The 22,574-nt window shown below is 38.4% G+C and overlaps 1 pseudogene; it reads right to left on the bottom strand.

Annotated features, from left to right (window-relative positions):
* Nucleotides 1-7,395: 7,395 nt before the first annotated feature.
* LOC115503050 lies at nt 7,396-8,585 on the bottom strand (annotated as a pseudogene).
* Between the last annotated feature and the right edge of the window lie 13,989 nt (nt 8,586-22,574).

Genomic DNA, 22,574 nt, shown 5'->3' with positions numbered 1-22,574 from the left:
TGTGCCTGCAGGGGCTTTGGGAACAGGTAGCACTGTCTCCTTTCTCTTCACCTTGGGAAGGAGGCAGAATGCTCAGTGATTTCATGATTGAAAAGCTTGCCTTGATTTGATCCCCAGCTCTGAGTTTCTGGCTCTCCAAGTGTGCTTTGTTTTCTGTAAACTGTAGCCAATGACACTACTTTCTTAACAAGTTTTTGGTAAGGAAGTGATGCATTACAGCCATTAGTACAGTTTCTGACACATAGAAACAGTCCACCTCCTTTCATAAGTAGTGAGACATCATGGAAATATTGGTCTTTGGAGTCAATGTGGCTTCTCCACCTGTTGGTTATATATGATCTGGACAATTACTTACAACTTAGAACCTTGGTTTCTTCATATATAAAATGGGGGTAAACTCATGGAAGCAAAGGATTGAATTGGTGGTTTTCAGGGACTGTGGGCAGGGAGAGAAGGAAAATTGCTAATCAATGGGTAAAAAATTTCAGTTATACAAGATATATAAGTTCTAAATCTCTACTGCATGACCTTGTGCCCATAAGTAACAATACTGTATTATACCCTTAAAAATATGCTAAAAGAGTAGATCTCATGTTAAGTTCTTTTATCACAATGATTCAATCGATCAATAAGTGCTTTAAGTTGTCAATACCAAAAAAAATGGGAGTAATAGGAGTTGGTAGGAATTAAATGAGATACTACACACAGGAAAGTGAATGGTCAACTACTCTCCATGCTGTTTTTTTTTTGCTCAGAAATGCAGCAATGCTAACATTGCTGAAAAGAACTAGTTACCTGGACATTTGTACTAAATCTAAAGCCTTTGACCAAAGCATCTCAAGAGTTTTCAACATTGATAATGGATAGAGGAGAAAGCTTGTTATTCACATGTTCAGTTTAATAAGAATTGGATGTTTATACAGGGTGGAGCCTCTTATTTATGTTGACTGTAAAAGCCACAAGAGCCCTTACAGTCCATCCAGTTCACCCATTCTTTGTACTTGGGGAACTTTGGCCTCAGGGGATGGTGGGACTGCCTTAGCATTGAGCTGGTACCTACACGATGATAGTCCACAATTTAAAGGGGTACCACAACCACATAAGCCTTGCAAATAAACTACTGCTAACACAACCCTCCAAGAAAAAGAGACATTAAAGAGAAAATGACATGGATTTCACTAGGTCAGAGATGTCTTTCCACCAAAGGCATTGAACATTGAATAATTTGGTTGGCAGGAGAGTTTTAGCGTGTTGTCCTAATAGCTCTTTAAGACTGTTCTTCCCACCTGATAGATGTGCTACAGGCATGATAGCTTTTCAGTATGGAGACCCATGGGGGGTCTCTGATTCAAGGGGAGGATCTAATTGAATTTTATTCTAGAATATAAGAATGGAAGACACTTCCTCCAGGATTATTTCTATTCACATTTTGAATCCTTTATTGACCCAAGTTGCACCTCAAAGACAGGAATCACTATAAAAGAAATGTCATATTTTAAAAAATCATTTATAGATTCCCTGGCAGGAAATATCCTTTGTGAAGCCTATGTTTATTTTACTTTACATTTACACAGAATGCTCTGTGTCACTCAAATCAGTCCACACAAGCTGTATGTCCAAATCATCTACACACCTCGTATTCCATGACCTCGATGTTTTATTCATCAACACCTGCTTCTCTGAGTGTCACTGGCACTTGTTTTGCTCAGTGTAGCTCCCTTTCAGCCTTTTATCAAATAATTTCCAATCCTCCATTAATAATTCGATGGGAAAAGGCTAGAGGTGATGTTCTCTGCAGTGTGACAAATATGCCAGTGATTTCATCTGAATTACAGCAATGGAGTGTCTACCTTTGTAACCAATGATTTTTCCTCTTTCCTGGGATGATAATAATTTTTTATTATAGTAGTGTTCAACAAATTCAGTAACATTCCCTGGTGATTTTCTATAACAGCAGCCATATGGAACTGTAATTTCAAAGTCCCTCTGATCTCATTCACTTTTATGCTATTGAATTAAATGTCAAAGTTGTCTTTGTACCATCTGCAAGATTTCTTCTGTTTTGAATACTCTTAGTTTGCTCTCAATTATCTGGTGAACCATTCTGTACATTTATCACTAGTATTAAATTTCTAACTTAAAGGAAGATTTTCAACATAATTTATTTTGCTGCCTCTAGTTTTAATAATATTGTAGTAAAATTGATTCCCAAGTGTCTAGAACTATAGAGGTAGATCAACTGGGGAGAAAGCTTGATCTTAAAAAGCATCACACACATCCCTAAGATACTGACTAATAAAAACATCTCATAATGTTTTAAAATGCATTGATGTATATTTTTCTTAATCTCCTTCCCCAGAACATAGTTGGAAGTAGTATGACTAAACAGGTTGAGGATGAAGAGCATTATTGAAGACAGAAACTATTGGAAACAATTCAAATGTCTATCTATAGAATATTCATTAAACAAATATAGTAGACTATGCTATGAATATATAGTCATTACAGAGAATTCAGAGGGCCAAAAGTATTAAAATGGATAATAATTTTTGTTAATAAAAATTATATTACACAAAGAAGAAAGTAAGAGATGTGTATTTTATACAACAAACAAATGAACAGGGAAATAAGTATAATGTATATATTTAGAAATGTAACAAAGAATTTGATAAAACCATATTAGTATTGGGAGTCTTTGATCAAGATCTTTTGAAATTTGACAGATTAATTAAACAAAACACAAAAAGGGTGTAAATAATATGAAATTTATTTATGTTTTCACCTTATTCCATAAGTTTTAGTATGTTGTTTTGTTATTATTTGTCTCAAAATATTTTTTAACTTCCCTTGTTACTTTTTTTTGACTCCTTGATTATTTAAGAATGTGTTGTATTTTCCACATATTAGTGGATTTTTTAATTAAAAAAATTTTTTTACTGTTTATTTTTTAGAGAGAGAGAGAGAGAGAGAGAGAGAGAGTGGAGTAGGGGCAGAGAGAGAGGGAGACACAGAATCCGAAGCAGGCTCCAGGCTCTGAGCTGTCAGCACAGAGCACTACGTGGGGCTCTAACCCATGAACCATGAGGTCATGACCTAAGCTGAAGTCAGATGCTTAACTGACTGAGCCACCTAGGTGCCCCTGCATATTTGTGGATTTTTAAGCTTTCTTTTTGCCATTGATTTCTAATCTATTCCACTGGGATCAGAAAAGATACTTTGTATGATTTTAAACTTCTTGAATGATTGTGTGTTCTAACAGGTGATCTATCTTGGAGGATATTCCATGTGCATTGGCAAGAATGTATATTCTGCTATTGTTTGGTTGAGTGTTCTGCATGTCTCTTATATCCAATTGGCCTATAGTGTTGTACACATCCTCTTTTCCTTATTGATATTTCTGTCTTTTTTTCTATCCATTATTGAAAGTGTGGTATTGAAGTCTCATACTTTTATTGTGTCACTGTCTAGTTCCCCCTTCAATTCTCTCAAAGTTTGCTTTCTATTACAAGAGCTCTGAGGTTTAGGGCATATATATTTATAATTGCTATACCTTCTTGGTGAATTGACCACTTTATTATTATATAATATCCTTCTTTGTCTCATATAACAATTTTTTACTTAAAGTGTATTTTGTCTGTCTACTCTCTTTTGGTTAGTATTTGCCTGGAATATCTTTTTTCATGCTTTGATTTTCAACCTATGGGTACTTAGATCTAAAGTGAATCTCCTGTAGGCATCATATTGTTGGATATTGTTTTTTAATTCATTCAGCCAATCTATATCTTTTCATTGGTAAGTTTATCCATTTATATTTAAAGTACTGATAGGGAAGGACTTACTTTTGCCACTTTGTTGGGTTTTTTGTATATCTTTTAACTTTTTTGTCCCTCCTCTCCTCTCTTATTCCCTGCCTTTGTGTTTTATTTATTTTTTGTAGTGACATGATTTGATTTCCTTCTCATTTCCTTTTGTTTATATTCTGCGGATATGTTCTGTAGCTATTTCTGTAGAAATATTCTGTAGATATTTTCATTGTGATTATTGCAATCACATAAGACATCTTAAAGTTGTAACATTCTACTCTTTTTTTGCTTTGTAATCAGTATATTAAGGAGACATTCATACATTTTAAGAATTGCTTAATTCTGATATCCAGATTTAAGATTGTGAGCATGACTTTTAAACATACAATTAAAGCTATACATCATAATTTGCTATACTACCAACATTGAATTACAGTTACTTTGGAGTGTAAGTTAAATGGTTTAAAGTAAGCCTGTAACATACCTAAAAAACACCTTCTTAGCTCATACATGCAAATTCACTTTTCCGTGTAAATATCTCTTTACTCTAAGTTACCCTGCTCCCGAAGTCACTACTCTAAAGCTTATCATGGTCCAAAGAGAAGGAATAAAAGTGTAACCAGGATATATATATATTAAAAAAAAAGATGGCACAGCAGAAGGGAATGCAATTCTACAAGTACAAGCCCTCAAACAGCAGATTATGATAAACCCCTTCTTTAGAAAGTTAGCCTTTCCACCATTGATACCACAGGCCAAATTACACAGCATGCCATCTTCAAGTAACAGTTGAGGCAATAGAATAAATGCAGAAGCATCACAATGAATCTCAATAGAACTACAGGCCAACACTTCTCTACAATTTCTTTTTCTGGTTGCCAATTAAACACAAGTTTTAACTTCATAGCTTAACAATTAAGGATCATACACTGAAGTCAATACATATACCTAGCATTTTCAGTCTAAACTATTTCATGTACATAGAACTGAATTCAATTACAAGGTAGGCCCTCTAAGAAATGCCAGGGGAAAGTTTTTTATTTTTATTTTTTTAAATTTTTTTAAATATGAAATTTATTGTCAAACTGGTTTCCATACAACACCCAGTGCTCATCCCAACAGGTGCCCTCCTCAATACCCATCACCCACCCTTCTCTCCCTCCTACCCACCCCCCATCAACCCTCACTTTGTTCTCAGTTTTTAAGAGTCTCTTATGTTTTGGCTCCCTCCCTCTCTAACCTCTTTTTTTTTCTTCCCCTCCCCAATGGTCTTCTGTTAAGTTTCTCAGGATCCACATAAGAGTGAAAACATATGGTATCTGTCTTTCTCTGTACGACTTATTTCACTTAGCATAACACTCTCCATTTCCATCCACATTTCTACAAAAAAACATATTTCATTCTTTCTCATTGCCATGTAGTATTCCAGTGTTTATACCACACTTTCTTTATCCATTCATCAGTTAATGGACATTTAGGCTCTTTCCATAGTTTGGCTATTGTTGAAGTGCTACTATAAACATTGGGGTACAAGTGCCCCTGTTCATCAGCACTCCTGTATCCCTTGGGTAAATTCCTAGTGGTGCTATTGCTGGGTCATAGGGTAGATCTATTTTTAATTTTTTGAGGAACCTCCACACTATTTTCCAGAGCAGCTGCACCAGTTTGCATTCTCACCAACAGTTCAAGAGGGTTCCTGTTTCTTCACATCCTCGCCAGCATCTATAGTCTCCTGATTTGTTCATTTTGGCCACTCTGACTGGCATGAGGTGGTATCTGAGTGTGGTTTTGATTTGTATTTCTCTGATGAGGAGCGATGTTGAGCATCTTTTCATGTGCTTGTTGGCCATCTGGATGTCTTCTTTAGAGAAGTGTCTATTCATGTCTTCTGCCCATTTCTTCACTGGATTATTTGTTTTTCGGGTGTGGAGTTTGGTGAGCTCTTTATAGATTTTGGATACTAGCCCTTTGTCCGATATGTCATTTGCAAATATCTTTTCCCATTCAGTTGGATTCATTCCTGGGCTGCAGGGCTGGCTCAACATTCGCAAGTCAATGTGATACATCACATTAATAAAAGAAAAGATAAGAATCATATGATCCTGTCCATCGATGCAGAAAAAGCATTTGACAAAATTCAGCATCCTTTCTTAATAAAAACCCTCGAGAAAGTCGGGATAGAAGGAACATACTTAAACATCATCAAAGCCATTTATGAAAAGCCCACAGCTAATATCATCCTCAATGGGGAAAAACTGAGAGCTTCCCCCCTGAGATCAGGAACACGACAGGGATGTCCACTCTCACCGCTGTTGTTTCACATAGTGTTGGAAGTGCTAGCTAGCATCAGCAATCAGACAACAAAAAGGAAATCAAAGGCATCAAAATTGGCAAAGATGAAGTCAAGCTTTCACTTTTTGCAGATGACATGATATTATACATGGAAAACCCGATAGACTCCACCAGAAGTCTGCTAGAACTGATGAATTCAGCAAAGTTGCAGGATACAAAATCAATGTACAGAAATCAGTTGCATTCTTATACACTCATAATGAAGCATCAGAAAGACACATAAAGAAACTGATCCCATTCACTATTGCACCAAGGATCATAAAATACCTAGGAATAAAGCTAACCAAAGATGTAAAACATCTGTATGCTGAGAACTATAGAAAGCTTATGAAGGAAATTGAAGAGGATATAAAGAAATGGAAAAACATTCCATGCTCATGGATTGGAAGAATAAATATTGTTAAAATGTCAATACTACCCAAAGCTATCTACACATTCAATGCAATCCCAATCAAAATTGCACCAGCATTCTTCTTGAGGCTAGAACAAGCAATCCTAAAACTTGTATGGAACCACAAAAGACCCCGAATAGCCAAGGTAATTTTGAAGAAGACCAAAGCAGGAGGCATCACAATCCCAGACTTTAGCCTCTACTACAAAGCTGTCATCATCAAGACAGCATGATATTGGCACAAAAACAGACACATAGACCAATGAAATAGAACAGAAACCCCAGAATTAGACCACAAAAGTATGGCCAAATAATCTTTGACAAAACAGGAAAGAATATCCAATGGAAAAAAGACAGTCTCTTTAACAAATGGTGCTGGGAGAACTGGACAGCAACATGCAGAAGGATGAAACTAGACCACTTTCTTACACCATTCACAAAAGCAAACTCAAAATGGATAAAGGACCTGAACGGGAGACAGGAAACCATCAAAACTCTAGAGGAGAAAGCAGGAAAATACCTCTCTGACCTCAGCCGCAGAAATTTCTTACTTGACACATCCCCAAAAGCAAGGGAATTAACAGCAAAAATGAACTATTGGGACCTCATGGGGAGATTTTTTTTTAAAAGTAGTTTTTACAAGTATTAAACGTATCTTGCACACTGAAGTCATCATACATACAGGGCAAAGTCAGAGCTTTTATATTTTTTACTCTTCATTTAACTTTTAAAACACTTCTATAGTTGAATATTAAAACAACAACAACAGCAAGTAGTGAGCTATGATTATAGTCCTTCACTCATTCATCACTGCATATAAAATGCCAGCAGTGTTATTCACTGGCCCCATTAAGAGGTTTGACACTGAACACCTCCCCTAGGGTGATGTTCATCATCCTCATACACTTCTCCATTGTAATGGTGCCATCTTTCCTGATTTGGATCAAAGTCCACCAGTTCTACCTGGTCCATTTCATCAGTCTTTTCTACTTCCTTCCTCTCAGGTAGGAGTTTTTCCAGCAAAGAGAGTTTATCAGGAGAGAGAAAGCCATTCTCAGGAAAGTTTACCTTAAATTTGATGATTAGGCAACCCTTTTCATATGGTCTACAATTAATTGGCATGCCTTCATTCAGCACACACTTGATATCTCCATGTTTGACAATCTGACCTGGATGAGAGGTAATGACAATTGTTCTGTTGTCAAGAGTAGACATTGGTTTTGAAAGCTGCACAGTGCTTCAACCAGCTGTATGTCCATACACATGAAAAGATCCTCTCCTCGCCTAGTAAAAACAGCATGGTCCTTCTGATCTAAAACAATGATAATATCTCCTGGTTCCAATCCAGGTTCTTGGTCTCCTTCACCATGGAATGTTATCTTCTGGCCATCTTTCATGACTTTGTCAATATGAACTTCTAGAATTTTCTTTTCTCAAACTATTTTCCTTCCATTGCAGCTTTTACATCTATCTTTAGGACTGATCCATTCCCCATGGCCCTGGCACTCCATGCACACAGATTGAATTTGCTGAACCATTCCAGGTCCTATCTGATGAATTCTTATTTTCATTCCAGTACCTCAGCAATTGGAACAACATTCTACCACTCCTTTCTTACCACCCTGGCCTTCATATTCATCGCAAATCACATTCTTTTGCAGAGCTAGTTTTTTTGTTGTACCATTATACAAATCTGCTAAAGTTACAAAGAGCTGGTGCACAGCATTTTTACCTCTCCTTTCTCTCTGAATCCTTCCTCCTCCTCCAAAAAACATATCAAAGATATCCATGGGGGAGCCAAAACCACCACCTTCTCCACCTTCTTTAATTGCCTGTTCTCCTCCTTTGTCATATAATTTCCTTTTCTTCGCATCAGAGAGCACTTCATAAGCTTGAGAAATCTGTTTAAACTTCTCTCCTTCATTTGGATTCTTGTCAGGGTGGTGCTTCAAAGACAATTTCCTGTAAGCCTTTTTCAATTCTTCCTGGGTGGCATTGGGTTTGACCCCCAAAATGTAGTAAGTAGTTTCTTTCACCATTTTCTACAGCCGGTGAGGGGGTTGAGGTCAGTGTGGGGGAGCAGGAAGGAGCACATTGCTGGGCGCAGCTCAGGCAGCCACCGCTTCTCCGTTTTTCACTGAACGTTCTAGAAAGTTCCCGTAACATTCTATTTTAAACTGATAATTTCAATCATGTACAAAAATTCTATCCTCTACAGCTCCATCCCCCCACTTCATGTCATTAATGTCAAAAATTATGTCTTATTTGTTGTATACCTATTAACATCGATTTATATCTTTTTTGCTGGATTTTCACCTCTAATTTTATGCACCAAAAATCACAACAGTACAGTTTACTATAATTGTCCATATATTTACCTTTATTGGAGAACCTTATATTTTCATATAGCTTCAAGCTGCTTTCTACCATCTTTTTTTTTTTTTAACTTGAAGGACTCCCTTTAGCATTTCTTATGGGACAGGTCAGGTCTAGTGGTAAAGAACTCTCTCAGCTTTTGCTTTTCTGGGAAAATCTTAATTTCTCCATTTTGAAAGACAGTTTTGTCAGATACAGCATCCTTGATTGACATTTTTTTTTCCTTTCAGCACTCTGAATATATTATCCCTTCTTGCCTGTAAGTTGTCTGCTGATAATCTTACAGAGGCTCCCTTGTACATGACGAGTCAATTTTGTCTTGCTGCTTTCAAGATTCTCTCTTTGTTTCTTTGGGTTTATCTTATTTGGAATTTTTGAGCTTCTTGAATATGTATGAGCTCATGAATATGAATGAAAATTTCTTTCCCAACATTTGGGAGTTTTCAGCCATTATTTTTTCAAATAAACTTTCTGTCCTGTCCCTTTCTTTTTTTTCTTCTTCTGAGATTCCCATCATACAGCTATTGATCTACTCTCTAGCATCCTATAAGTCCTTTAGGCTTTCTTCACTTCTCTCCATTCTTTTTTTCTTTTTGCTTCTCTAGCTGATCTCCAGTGACATATCTTCAAGTTCACTAGTTCCTTCTTCTGCATGATCAAGTTTGATATTGAGCCTCACTAGAAAATTTTTTTAGTTTAGTTATTGTAATTTTCAGCTCCATAATTTGTTTGGGTCTTCTTGATAGTTTCTCTTTGTTGATATTCTCATTTTGTTAGTGCAATGTTTTCCTAATTTCATTTAGTTTTCTATCAGTGTTCTCTTTTAGCTCAATGAGCATCTTTATGACAGTTAAGTTCTTTGTCAAGCAGCTTAGAGATCTACATTCATTTAAGGTCTGAAGTTTTATTTTGTTCCTTTGGGCCCTGTTTCCCTGTGTCTTTGTATGCCTTGTGATTTTTTTTTTTTTTTTGAGATTTGTGCATTTGAATAAGCAGCTACCTCTCCAAATCTTTAAGTACTGGCTTTGTGCAGAGGAAGAATTTCATAATTAACCTGAGTAGAAGTTCTAAGACTGTTCAAACCTTTTCTGATGTCTTGTAACCCTTTATGTATGCATGCAGAACTGTAGCTGTAATGTCCTGAAATGCTTGCCTTTGTTTTCAGCAGCTTCCAAACTCTGGAACCAGTACCATCAATGTTGTAAGTCAGACAATACAGAAACCAATACCTCAGTCATCCCCCAGACAACCCAGAAAGTTGGATGCACAGTCCACCATTTTGTTTCAGACCCTAGGAAAGATCTCTGGTATTGGTATGGATGAATGTTGTGACTTGCTATGCTGGGTAGAGAGAGGTTATAGTTTTGCAAAATCTCATAAATTTTTCTACCTCTTACTCTGGAATTCTTTCTTGAATTTACATTGGCTTGAGTGCCATAGCTCTTCAGCTGTATCCAGAGTTTTCACAGGGGTATCATGGTCCATATGTTGTTAATTTATTGTTTCTGTGGAAGACAGGGGACCAGGATTTTCCTAGTCTGGCAACATGCTCTAACTAGTGTATACTTAAACAGAAGACTGGGCATCTAGGATGACCTCTTTATGGTCTATTATTTTGTACTATTTTAAATAATTCAAGCTATACTACTATTTAAAAGTTAAGTAACATTATTGAACAATTGATATGGCAGTGCTTATTATGGGTAAGCAGAGAAGAGAGAGATTATGAGGTGGTTTTCTGTTTGAAAAAAAAATTTCTAGCCAAGAAAAATGAATCTATTCCAGGCATCCAAATAAAGAAAATTTAATATGGAGGACTCATTACCAGGATATAAAGTTGCTTGGAAGATATGAGAAGACAAACGGGGTTAGTGAGACAGCCCAGAGATTAGCAACTGCAGAGGCTAGAGTTGACCATGGAGGAGCTGAGTCACTATCAGAGATGCCACTCCTCAAAGATGTCCTCTGGCTTCTTACCTCCAATTGGATGAATGTACCTGGAAACCAGTTAGCACAGTTAGCAAGGGAGCCTAGGAAGCAGAGTTTCCATGGATTAGTTCCCTACATACAGAGCAGAACAGGCAAAATGTGGCAATGAATTGAAGAATGAAAGGTAAGTGACACTTGGTAGTTCTCCACAAATGTGGGAATCAAACCAAGCTTTAAACAATGGATGAGATTTGGGATAAGTTGAAAGAAGGATATGGATGTCAGAGGTAAAAATAATCATGAAGCTTTGGAGGACTGAGGAAGCAACCCCAGATACAGTACTTGGAGATGAGATTGGTTTAGGAGATTGGATCCCCACTGTACGTAGTTTTGAGCACTAGGAATTTATGGAGAATCATGACAAACTCATGTTTTAAGACACTAAACACTAAAACATTGCCCATCTGTGCAGAGGACAGACTGAAAGGGGCTTAGACTGGAGTTTAAAAGCCTACTTGAGTGTTTCCTAAATATTCTGCACAATTAACATTGGGTATAGACAGCCTGGACAAGACCAATCTGATTTAACATCTCTTATTTCTCTTTTAAAATGTGGAAACATGGGTTCCTGGGTGGCTCCATCAATTAAGCATCTGACTCCTGATTTCAACTCAGATCATGATCTCATGGTTTGTGGGAATCAGCCTCACATCAGCTCTGCACTGATGGAACTTGCTTGGGATTCTCTCTCTCCCTCTGCCCCTCCCCCAGTTTTGCATATGCTCTCTCTCTCTCTGTCTCAATATAAACTTAAAAAAATAAATAAAATGTGGAAACAGAAGAAACTTCATGCTAACAGAGCACTAAGAAACTATATTTTTTTTCTAAAGTAATTTTCCCTTTGATGAGGCACAGTAATATGGGTTATGCTATGAATTCTTTACCAAAAAAGGAAATTTGGAGACCACATACTGATTAATCTTGGTCAAAACATTTCTCTTGCACCATTAAGATAACAGCCTGAGATGAGTGTTTCCCTGAATTATTCATATATATTCTCAGTTTTCCACTTTATTTTTTAGACACAGTTTTGGGCTCTAGTTTCAATGTCCCACTGGGTTCTTTCCTGAGGTTATCTTTGCTTTGTCTGCCCACATCCTCTCTTCTTCTGAAGATACTACTCTTTTTCTTTGGGTGATAACTGCTGCTGTTCCATAACCCGTGGAACAGTTCTTTGCTTCCATAACCCGTGGCCAATTAGAATAGTTTCCCAGGATATTTTTGAACTAAAGCTGGGGCAAAGATGTGGCTTGTCAATGTGAAATGAGACTCAATTTCAACCGTGTTGTTTACTATGGGTCAGAGAGAATAAAACCGACACATAGAAGCAGTGGGGGGAAAAACTTACAAGCCTTGAGCCTGGTTCTAGTTGTCCCTTGAGCCTGGTTGCATCTTTGCTCTTATCACAGTCATGTGAGGCTTTTTAACCAAGTTGATTCAAACTGGGTTTCTGTCACTTGCAACAGGAAGAACCTTGTCATAATCAACCTTTCAAGTGCATACAAGCTTTTTTTGGGAAATCAAAGTCTCAAAGAGATCAAGGACCCATAGAAGATCAAGAATCTTTATTCTAGGCTTTCTAGTGAAATATTTGTCTTCTGTATACTACATTCATAGTCCTTGATTTCTTCATCCAGATATCAGCCTTACTATCCCATGGTGTGCTCCAAAGCCAGAGATCATCACTTCTGGCAGACCTGGGAAAATTTTCCTTAAAGGATATCTTCCTGGAAGAAAGAGCTATGGAAAGTGTGAAGAGTTCCTTGTTGGCTGGTAATGACAGGTACGTGGATTGCATGAAAGGCACTCTATTAGAGTATGGATTCTAGAACCATTCTATCTGGATTTGAATCCCAGCTTTTCCTCAAGCTGAATCTACAACCTTAGACAAATTACTTACTTTTTCTGTGTTGTAGTTATCTCATCCATAAAATGAGGAAGGATATAACCAGCAGACACTCCAGACCACCATCTTATCATCTTAAGAAAAAACAGAAAGTCCTAATCTTTTTCCCAATAATTCCAGTAAAAGTCTCAAAAATGAGTCTGATGAGCCAGCCTTGGGTGATATGTCCCATTATGTACCAATCAGAGGGATGGAAAAGCCTTATGGTTAATCCTGAGTCATGTGACTATCTATGAATTTGAGAAGGAAGGTACTAAAAAGTCATACAATCTGAGAGTGGAATAGGGATGGTTCCTCAAAGAAAATCAGATTTCTTTGGGTGGCATAAAGGGAAATGGACTGCAAGCCTTCTGAGGCAGAGATCACAACTTATGCCTTTCTGAGCACAATCTCAGGCCCTGCGAGTACATTGCATGTGATCAATAAATAATTTCCCCTTTACCCTGGCTATCATCAAGTATGATTCCTATTGAAAACTCCTGGACTCTTAATGCTATGATTCCATCTTGCTTTTTAGGCAGAAAGGCCTGGGGGCAATACTTGTGGCCAGAAATATAGAATAAACACTTTTAAAACATTTCTCTGATTTTGTTCAAATTTGTGAACAGCCTCGGACTGAGCAGCAGACCTCAGAAGTGTCTCTGAAGACTCTCAGGTGGGGCTAATGGTTTTTAAAAAAATTTTTTTACATTTATTTATTTTTTGATAGAGAGAGAGCACAAGTGGGGGGAGGGGCAGAGAGAGAAGGAGACACAGAATTCTAAGCAGGCTCCAGGCTCCGAGCTGTCATCACAAAGCCTGACGTGGGGCTCGAACTCAAAAACCTGCGAGATCATGACCTGATCCGAAGTCGGATGCTTAACTGACTGAACCACCCAGATGCCCCACTAATGGTCTTTTAAATACACTGACCATGCTCAGTGGTGTTACTTTAAATAGTCCTTCATGTGGACGCTGTGCAGGGTCTGTGATCTCCCTTGAGAGGACAGTGAGCAGTTTCTCTGGGGATCCCTGTGGGGACACTGCTGTGTCAGATTTATGGCCCTGCTCAGCTGGGAAGAAGGTTTCCCAGGACATAGTAGGTTTTGCTTTTCAGCTAATATGCTATGAAGAGGAAATGTTTGCCCGCCTGTAAATCTGCTCAAAACAAATGCAGAGACAATTCTTTACAGGCAAGGATATTCTGACCAACATAAAACACAGATGGAGAATGCTTGGTTAAATGTCACAAAACAAAGGAATTAGGATAATAACAAGAATGAGGAGAAAGCCTCTCTGTCTTCTTGCCAACAGCTTTGAGGCTGTTCCAACTAGGGAGTAGTACTGGGTGGGCTTAGGGAAGGGAGATTAGGTGACTAGATGCCTTGATTCCACCATGAGGTGTGAATTTGGAGCAATGGGTCTTTAGAAGATTTTGATCTTTAGATTCTTTTTAAAGTACAAGAATACATTGGGAAGGATCACATTTTAAGACCCTAACATGTAATCTTTGTTGGAAAGAGAGAGAATATTTCTGCATATGTGCCAGGGATGCAGATGATAACCTCATTATCTCTTATTGCTAGTAAGAAGTAAGATGTAGAGAAGGGGGTACATCCTAGGAAAGGCTTGTCATAGTGGGACAGAGAAAACATTGCATAAATGGCTTTGACACACATGGACATTTGGTGGAGAAAGAAGTGAAAGGCATGCTAGTGGATACTTTCTGCTTTATCTGCCCAGCACCACTGGCACTTTCTGCTGGGAACTCCTTCAATGCCTCCTTTTACCCATGTGTTCTGTCATGATCTTATGTGCTCCTCCCTTAGTGATAGTTGATTGGTAAAAGGTGGACACCTGACCTAATCTGGACCAATCATCCTAGCCATGGCTGATCAGTCCAAGATTGGGCCTCTGATCCACTTGATTCAATAATCCTCTTTTCTGGGAATTTATATTGGAAACACAGAGGTTGTCAATCCAATGCATCTCTAGTAGTTGTAGTTAACATGGAACCATGTTCTCTGACATGTAGAGAAAGCCCTTCTGCAGAGAGGGGGTGATGGAGCTGATGTGTAGAAGGAAGCAGGGATGCAGAAGTTTTGTGGCATTTGAGGGCTGCACTCCATCTGCTCCTGAGGGCTATGTCTAACTTTCTGTGACCGACTGCCCAATACTTTCTTGGACTCTCTTGAGCTTATAAATTTCTTTTATTGCTTTAGCAGTTTCCAGTGGCTTCTGTTACTTATGGCTAAAAGAGCTCTAACAGCATAGGCACTTAAAATGGTCCCAAGAAGACAGAAGGTAGAAGTGTGGTTGCCAGGGTTTGGGGAAGGCAGAATGGGTAGTAGTTCAGTGTGCACAGTTTCAATTTTGCAAGAATAAAAGAATTCTGGAGATTGGTTGCACAACATTATGAATGTACTTAACACGACTGAACTCTACACTTAAAAAACTTTAGAAAGGCAAATTTTGTTATGTATATCTTACCACAATTTTAAAAATGGTCTTGAGTAGTACAAAACAAAAACAACTCCGCAAAATCTCAGAGTGAAAGGTCAACGCTGCTGTGGATTCAGACTACCAATTATTTTCTGGATATCAGCTTTGCAACTGAGCTTGAAACTCTTTTAACCCCAGGCTGACTCTTCCCTGCCCCTTCCAGATCCCATCACTGACCACTCCTGCTTTGTGTGACCTTAATTTAATAACATGGAGTCTATTAGGCCAAGTAATCCAGAAAATACATTGGCATCCTCTGAACCAAGTTTCTTCAATTTCTTCCAAAGCCTTGTAGAAATGATGTGGGACCCTCAGCCTTGCTGCCACCCTCCATCGGCACAGATAACTCAGAGCAGCCTGAGCAGATGCACAAGTATGAGAGGGAGGTCTTTTGTCTAGATGTAGGTCTCATGAAGAACAAGAGAAAAAGGCTTTGATCACAGGTGTATCTTAAAATCCCTTTGTGTGGCTGAAATTGGGGGAAGTGGCTTCTAACGGACATAGTGTGGTCCCCAATCCATGCAACACACTCTCTCCTAGCTTCAGGCTCCTGAGCAAGTCAGCTGAAGGAGGATGATAATGGAGATAAGGCTGCACATTTTCCCACTTTGGGGAGCTTTTCATCAAGGGCTCAGGCAGAGGCAAAGTAATCAACAAAGACAGGATTTCAATAACGAAAACTCAAGAGCCTATTTCTCTTTGCCATGTAGAAAAAACCTATGAAGCACAAATGATAGCTTTGTCCTTCAGATCCCCAAATATTTTGTATTTGTGTGTCTAATATTCTTATCCACAAGCTGAGAAATCCCTTTCTTTAAAATATGCTATTAAAATATAAAAATCATCAAAACCCATTTAAAGGGAATTGACTTGTTGAAATGAAAATCCCCCCAAAGAGGTGAAAATAGAAAAAAAGAATATGTAAAATACTGTGGAGAAGGTGATTTGAGCTTTGAAAGATGCAAAAGAAACAAAGGCAGGGGAGTAATAGATCTGCATATGGAAACACATTTATTTTTCAGAGCTAAATGTTGAAGGTGTTTTAAGAGTGCAAAGTGAAATTTTATAAAATCCTTTGGCTTTAAATAAGTGCGTGTGTGTATCCATGAGAACATCCTGACAAGCTAGCTGTGCTGCCCATGCAGTGCATTAACATTCTGGATGGCAGCAAAATTACTTGATTTTACCAAATATGAGAAGCTATTAATAAAAGCAGAATTGAAATAAATCACTATCGTGTGGATGCTGGCTGCTGGACTTTGAGGGAAGGCAAGATTCGTGAGACTGTACAGCATGAAAAACAATTAAAGTGTTCTGACTGGGTGCTATAGTAAAACCGCCAGCTCTCTCTGCTGGAAGGAACTGCCCTGCTGATGTCAACTTGCTGAGCATTCCTCTCAGGGCTGTACAGGTCTGGACAAACTCTTATTCTGGCCTTGTGTTCCTTTCTTTTTCTTTTTTATTTTTATTTTTCTATTTCAAAGGACACGTATGTACACTGGATTTCATCTGTAAGCACTTCTAGAAAAATGTGATTCACCTTTTCAAGAAGGCCAATTGCTCTGGAAGAAGTTTTTTAAGGCTTGGGAAAAAATGATAGAAATATATATTCTGCTTTTCACAAAATTCTTAGAAATGGACTTGGACAGTTATAAAATAGATGAGGTATGTCTCATTCATGAGCCCATAACTTCCTTTGGCATTACCCTCCTATAACCACCTTGGTGTGTTTTCCCAAAGCCCATTCTGACACCCTTTGACCTTTAGGTGTTCCCCCAAACATGCATTCCATTCCTCAGATCCTTGTCTTTTCTAGGGAATAACTGATGCCATGGTTTAGTCACCAGACTATGAACCCTACTCAGTTAACTTTCAAGGGAATAAATCTGTAATTTAATGACAGTATACATTTTTTAATATTTATTTACTTTTGAGAGAGAGAGAGGGAGGGACGGAGTGTGAGTGGGGTAGGGGCAGAGAGAGAGGGAGACAGAGAACCCTAAGCAGACTCCAGGCTCTGAGCTGTCAGCACAGAGCCCGATGCTGCGCTTGAACCCACAAACAGCAAGGTAATGACCTGAGCTGAAGTAGGAGGCTCAAACGACTGAGCCACCCAGGAGCCTGAAGTTAGAGTATATATTTTTAAGAAGTCCTTGTAGTTCAGTTGGTCATATTGGAGGGTCTTTCAAACACAACAGGCATCCAGTGAGATGGAGATATTGGGAGGCTGTTTGTGTCAAGGTATTCTTTTTGACCTTTGCCTGCAACAAGCTTTAAATCTTGGTATTTGACAAATTTCCTTCTCTCCCGACCATGCCAGTTCACTTTCTGCTCATGGGTTTGCTGAAAACAAAATTAAGTGCCTGGTATTTAAACAAGGCAAGAAGGGGCACCTGGGTGGCTCAGTCGGTTAAGCATCCGACTTCAGCTCAGGTCACGATCTCGCGGTCCGTGAGTTGGAGCCCCCCATCGGGCTCTGGGCTGACAGCTCAGAGCCTGGAGCCTGCTTTGGATTCTGTGTCTCCCTCTCTCCCTGCCCCTCCCCCGCTCATGCTCTGTCTCTCTCTGTCTCAAAAATAAATAAACGTTAAAAAAATTAAAAAAAATAAACAAGGCAAGAATTATTACCTATAACCAAAATGATAGTACTGTAGCAGGGACATTATGCCCATCAAGAGATGGCTTTCAACATGTGGGGTTTCACTGCCATATTCCCATTTTACATCTCTAGACTTCTGTGGCACTAGCCTACCAGTACAAAGCTGAGAAAAAGGAGTTAAGAACTTGTTGTTTGGATGCTGAGATGACATGAGATCTGTATCACTGGTCCTGACAGTTGTTATCTTTTTAAAGCGTATGAGTTTATATGAAGAAACATAAAACTGTCATTCAAAATGACCCCTGATCATCGGTCAGGTGAAGTGTGTGCTATGATAGCTCTTGCAATCATTATTTCCAAGAAGAGGGTGATGGAGTTAGCTCTTGTCTGGACTTCAGGCAGCTGGGAAGTTCTGATACTAGCAACTGACATTGCTACATTACTTGATTGAACAAAAAGATGTGGAGGAGGGCAGAGTGTTAATTTAACAACAACAACAACAACAACAACAACCAAACCAAAAAGATTATTCAAGGAATTCTATGACTGCTATATTTATCTTAAGCCTTTGAAACAGACTTCATGACCACAAGAAGCACACAACGTGTATTTTAGGTCAATGTCATCAAGCGTGTTTGTATGTGCATGATGGTGTGTGTGTGTGCACATATGTGAGTGTGTGTTCTTGATGCTATATGCTGGCAAGACTATAAAAACTTGAAGAAAGCAGATTGAAGGCAGCAAGGAAATGCTCTGTTCCCCAGGAATGCTGAACATTCTGCTGTTCCCAGAAAGGCTCCAAGGCATCATGCTGTTCCATACACTTCTGTTTTTGCAATCATCTTCATGAGCTAGAATGTCCTCTCCTATTGGTCTTTCAAGGTTCAGCTTAATCATCTCTCAAAACCTTCCTGAACTATAAGAAGGCAATTAACCATTTTTTCATTGGTGCCCACTGAACCTTGTAGCCTCCTCTGATTGGAGGAGAACATCAAGCTTGATGTTATTGTTTTTTTTTAATATAATTTATTGTCAAGTTAGCTAACATACAGTGTGTACAGTGTGTTCTTGGCTTCTGGAATAGATTACTGTGATTCATCACTTACATACGACACCAAGAGCTCATCTCAACCAGTGCCCTCCTCAATGCCCATCACCCATCTTCCCCTCTCCCCTGCCCCCCCACCATCAATCCTCAGTTTGTTCTCTGTATTTAAGAGTCTCTTATGGTTTGCATCCCTCTCTGTTTGAAACTATTTTTCCCCTTCCCTTCCCCCATGGTCTTCTGTTAAGTTTCTCAAGTTCCACATATAAGTGAAAACATATGGTACGTGTCTTACTCTGCCTGACTTATTTCACTTAGCATAATACCCTCCAGTTCCATCCATGTTCTTGCAAATGGCAGGATTTCATTCTTCCTCATTGCCAAGTAGTATTCTATTGTATATATAAACCACATCTTCTTTATCCATTCATCAGTTGATGGACATTTGGGCTCTTTCCATAATTTAGCTATGTTGAAGGTGCTGCTATAAACATTGGAGTACATGTGCCCCTACGAATCAGCACTCCTGTATCCTCTGGATAAATTCTTAGTAGTGCTATTGCTGGGTTGTAGAGTAGTTCTATTTTTAACTTTTTGAGGAACCTCCACACTGTTTTCCAGAGCGGCTGCACAAGTTTGTATTCCCACCAATAGTGCAAGAGGATTCCTATTTCTCCACATCCTTGCCAACATCTGTTGTTTCCTGAGTTGTTAATTTTAGCCACTCTGACCACTGTGAGGTGGTATCTCAGTCTGGTTTTGATTTGTATTTACCTGATGATGAGTGGTGTTTAGCATCTTTTCATGTGTCTGTTAGACATCTGGATGCCTTTTTTGGAAAAGTGTCTATTCATGTCTTCTGCTGAAAAAACTATACCAAAAAGCTGCTAGAACTGACACATGAATTCAGCAAAGTCACAGGATACAAAATCAATGTACAGAAATCGGTTGCATTTCTATAAGCCAATAATGAAGCAACAGAAAGAAAAATCAAGAAATCAATCTCATTTACAATTGAACCAAGAACCATAAAATACCTAGGGATAAACCTAACCAAAGATGTAAAAGATCTGTATGCTGAAAACTATAGAAAATTGATGAAGGAAATTGAAGAAGGCACAAAGAAATGGAAAAACATTCCAAGCTCATGGATTGGAAGAATAAATATTGTTAAAATGTCAATACTACCCAAAGCAGTCTACACATTCAATGCAATCCCAATCAAAATTGCACTGGCCTTCTTCTCAAAGCTAGAACAAATAATCCTAAAATTTGTGTGGAACCACAAAAGACCCCAAATAGCCAAATTAATGTTGAAAAAAAAAAAACAAAGTGGGAGGTGTCACAATCCCAGACCTTAGCCTCTACTACAAAGCTGTAATCATCAAAATAGTACTGGCACAAAACAGACACATAGGCCAATGGAATAGAATAGAGAACCCAAAATTGGACCCACAAATGTATGGCCAACTAATTTTTGACAAAGCAGGAAAGAGTATCCAGTGGAAAAAAAGACAGTCTATTTAGCAAACATGCTGGGAGAACTGGATAGCAACATGTGGAAGAATGAAACTGGACCACTCTCCTACACCATACACAATAATAAACTTAAAATGGATGAAAGACCTAAATGTGAGACAGAAAACCATCAAAACCCTAGAGGAGAAAACAGGCAATGACCTCTTTGACCTCAGCCACAGCAACTTCTTACTTGACACATCTCCAAAGGCAAGGGAAATAAAAGCAAAAATGAACTATTGGGACCTCATATAGATAAAACAAAAACAAAAACAAAAAACAAACTTCTGCACTGCAAAGGAAACCATCAACAAAACTAAAAGGCAACTGACAGAAGATATTTGCAAATGACATATCAGATAAATGGTTAGTATCCAAAATCTATGAAGAACTTACCAAACTCAACACCTGAAAAACAAATAATCCAGTGAAGAAATGGGCAGAAGCTTGATGTTTTGGTTATCAGTATTCATTTACATGTTTTTCTTTCCCACTGGCTCAGTTAGAGCAGGGATTATATCAGACAAGTGATGCAATGTGAAGAGCATGGAGGTATTCATCTGTGAGGAAAACACTAACACTGGATGGTTACTGACTGAGGCACCATCTGTGGGGCACCATTTGTGTGCACTGAGTGATTGACTATAATATCATGACAGAAGTGACCAGGATCATTCTAGCATCTTATAAGAACTTCTAAGGACTTCAAACAAAATCTCAAACCAAAGGATATAATCAATTTGTTTCAGATTTTGTTTGAAGAATATTTTGATGTTACAGAAGAGTTTTAGAAAATTAAGATATTCCTTTCTAGGTATAATTGATTTTCTTGATGTCATTTGTGTATGAGACAGAAGGTTTTAATTTTGCATGCCATCTTAGGATTTGCCATTTGTTCATTTACTCATTTGGTTAATGTTTATCTGGCATCTGAACTTTAACTCTAAAATTATCTCATGCACCTAAACACGACACAAAAATTTTTATTCAGTGTTGTAATGTGGGATTTAGAAATTTTGTAAATAAAGTCACTGTATTATACATCTGTGGTAGCTATCTCCCTTCCCCAATCTTAATCTTTCCTCTAAGAAGCCCAGAAACCCTGCTCATGGGGTATACAGGAAGCTTACCATTCCCTTCTGTGAACACCTGTTACTGCATGCAATGGGAAAAGCAAAAAAAAAAAAAAAAAAAAAATCATGAGATATTCCAATTCTGTTGAGGTCTGATATAAAAATACTACTAACAGTGAGGTTGAAAGAAAGAGAAGAGTTTCAAACTTTGTCAAGCCCCCATTTGTTAAGATGCATCTTAAGCCAAAATAACTTTTTAAAAAAGTTTTTTAATGTTTATTTATTTTTGAGAGAGAGAGACACGGAGACAGAGCATGAGTGGGGGAGGGGCAGAGAGAGAGAGGGAGACACAGAATCTGAAGCAGCCTCCAGGCTCTGAGCTTTCAGCAAGAGCCCAACGCAGGGCTCAGACTCATGAACCATAAGATCATGACCTGAGCTGAAGTCAGATGCTTAACCAATTGAACCACGCAGGCGCCCCAAACCAAAATAACTCTTAAGGACATATACATACGTACATACCTACATACATACAGATTTTTCTTGGTCACTTTCTTTCCCATTTATTTATTCATTCATTTAACAAACTTTATGGAATTCCCAGGTGCCTGACATGATTCTAAGGACTGAGGATGCAGTGGTGCACAAGATAAAGTTCCTGACTTTAAGGATCTTTTATTCTGGTGAGGAGGCAAATAAGCAAGATTATATCAGTTTTTGACAAGTCCCATGAAGGATGAAGGTATTAAGTTACTGGGAAGAGTCTCTTAACATGTTCTAGTCAGGGAAGTTGCCCTTAAAAGGTGACATTTGAACTAAGACTCAAAAGTTAAAAACAGAGCCATATGAAGAGTTGATGGGTAGAGAGGAGGATATTTTAGAGTTGGGAAATACCCACTAAACAACTGTGCCTTCAGGCCTTGATCCACTTATAGCCCTTGTAATAGGACATAACCATCAGTCAGGGCACACCGGGTTATGTTACAATAGTAAGCAACTTCCAATCTCAGTGATGTATATTGATACAGGCTTACTGGCAGT

This window comes from Lynx canadensis, chromosome E2, assembly GCF_007474595.2.
Source record: "Lynx canadensis isolate LIC74 chromosome E2, mLynCan4.pri.v2, whole genome shotgun sequence".
Taxonomy (NCBI): Eukaryota; Metazoa; Chordata; class Mammalia; order Carnivora; family Felidae; genus Lynx; species Lynx canadensis.
The sequence above is the reverse complement of the archived record's forward strand: the minus strand, read 5'-3'. Positions and strand labels throughout refer to the sequence as shown.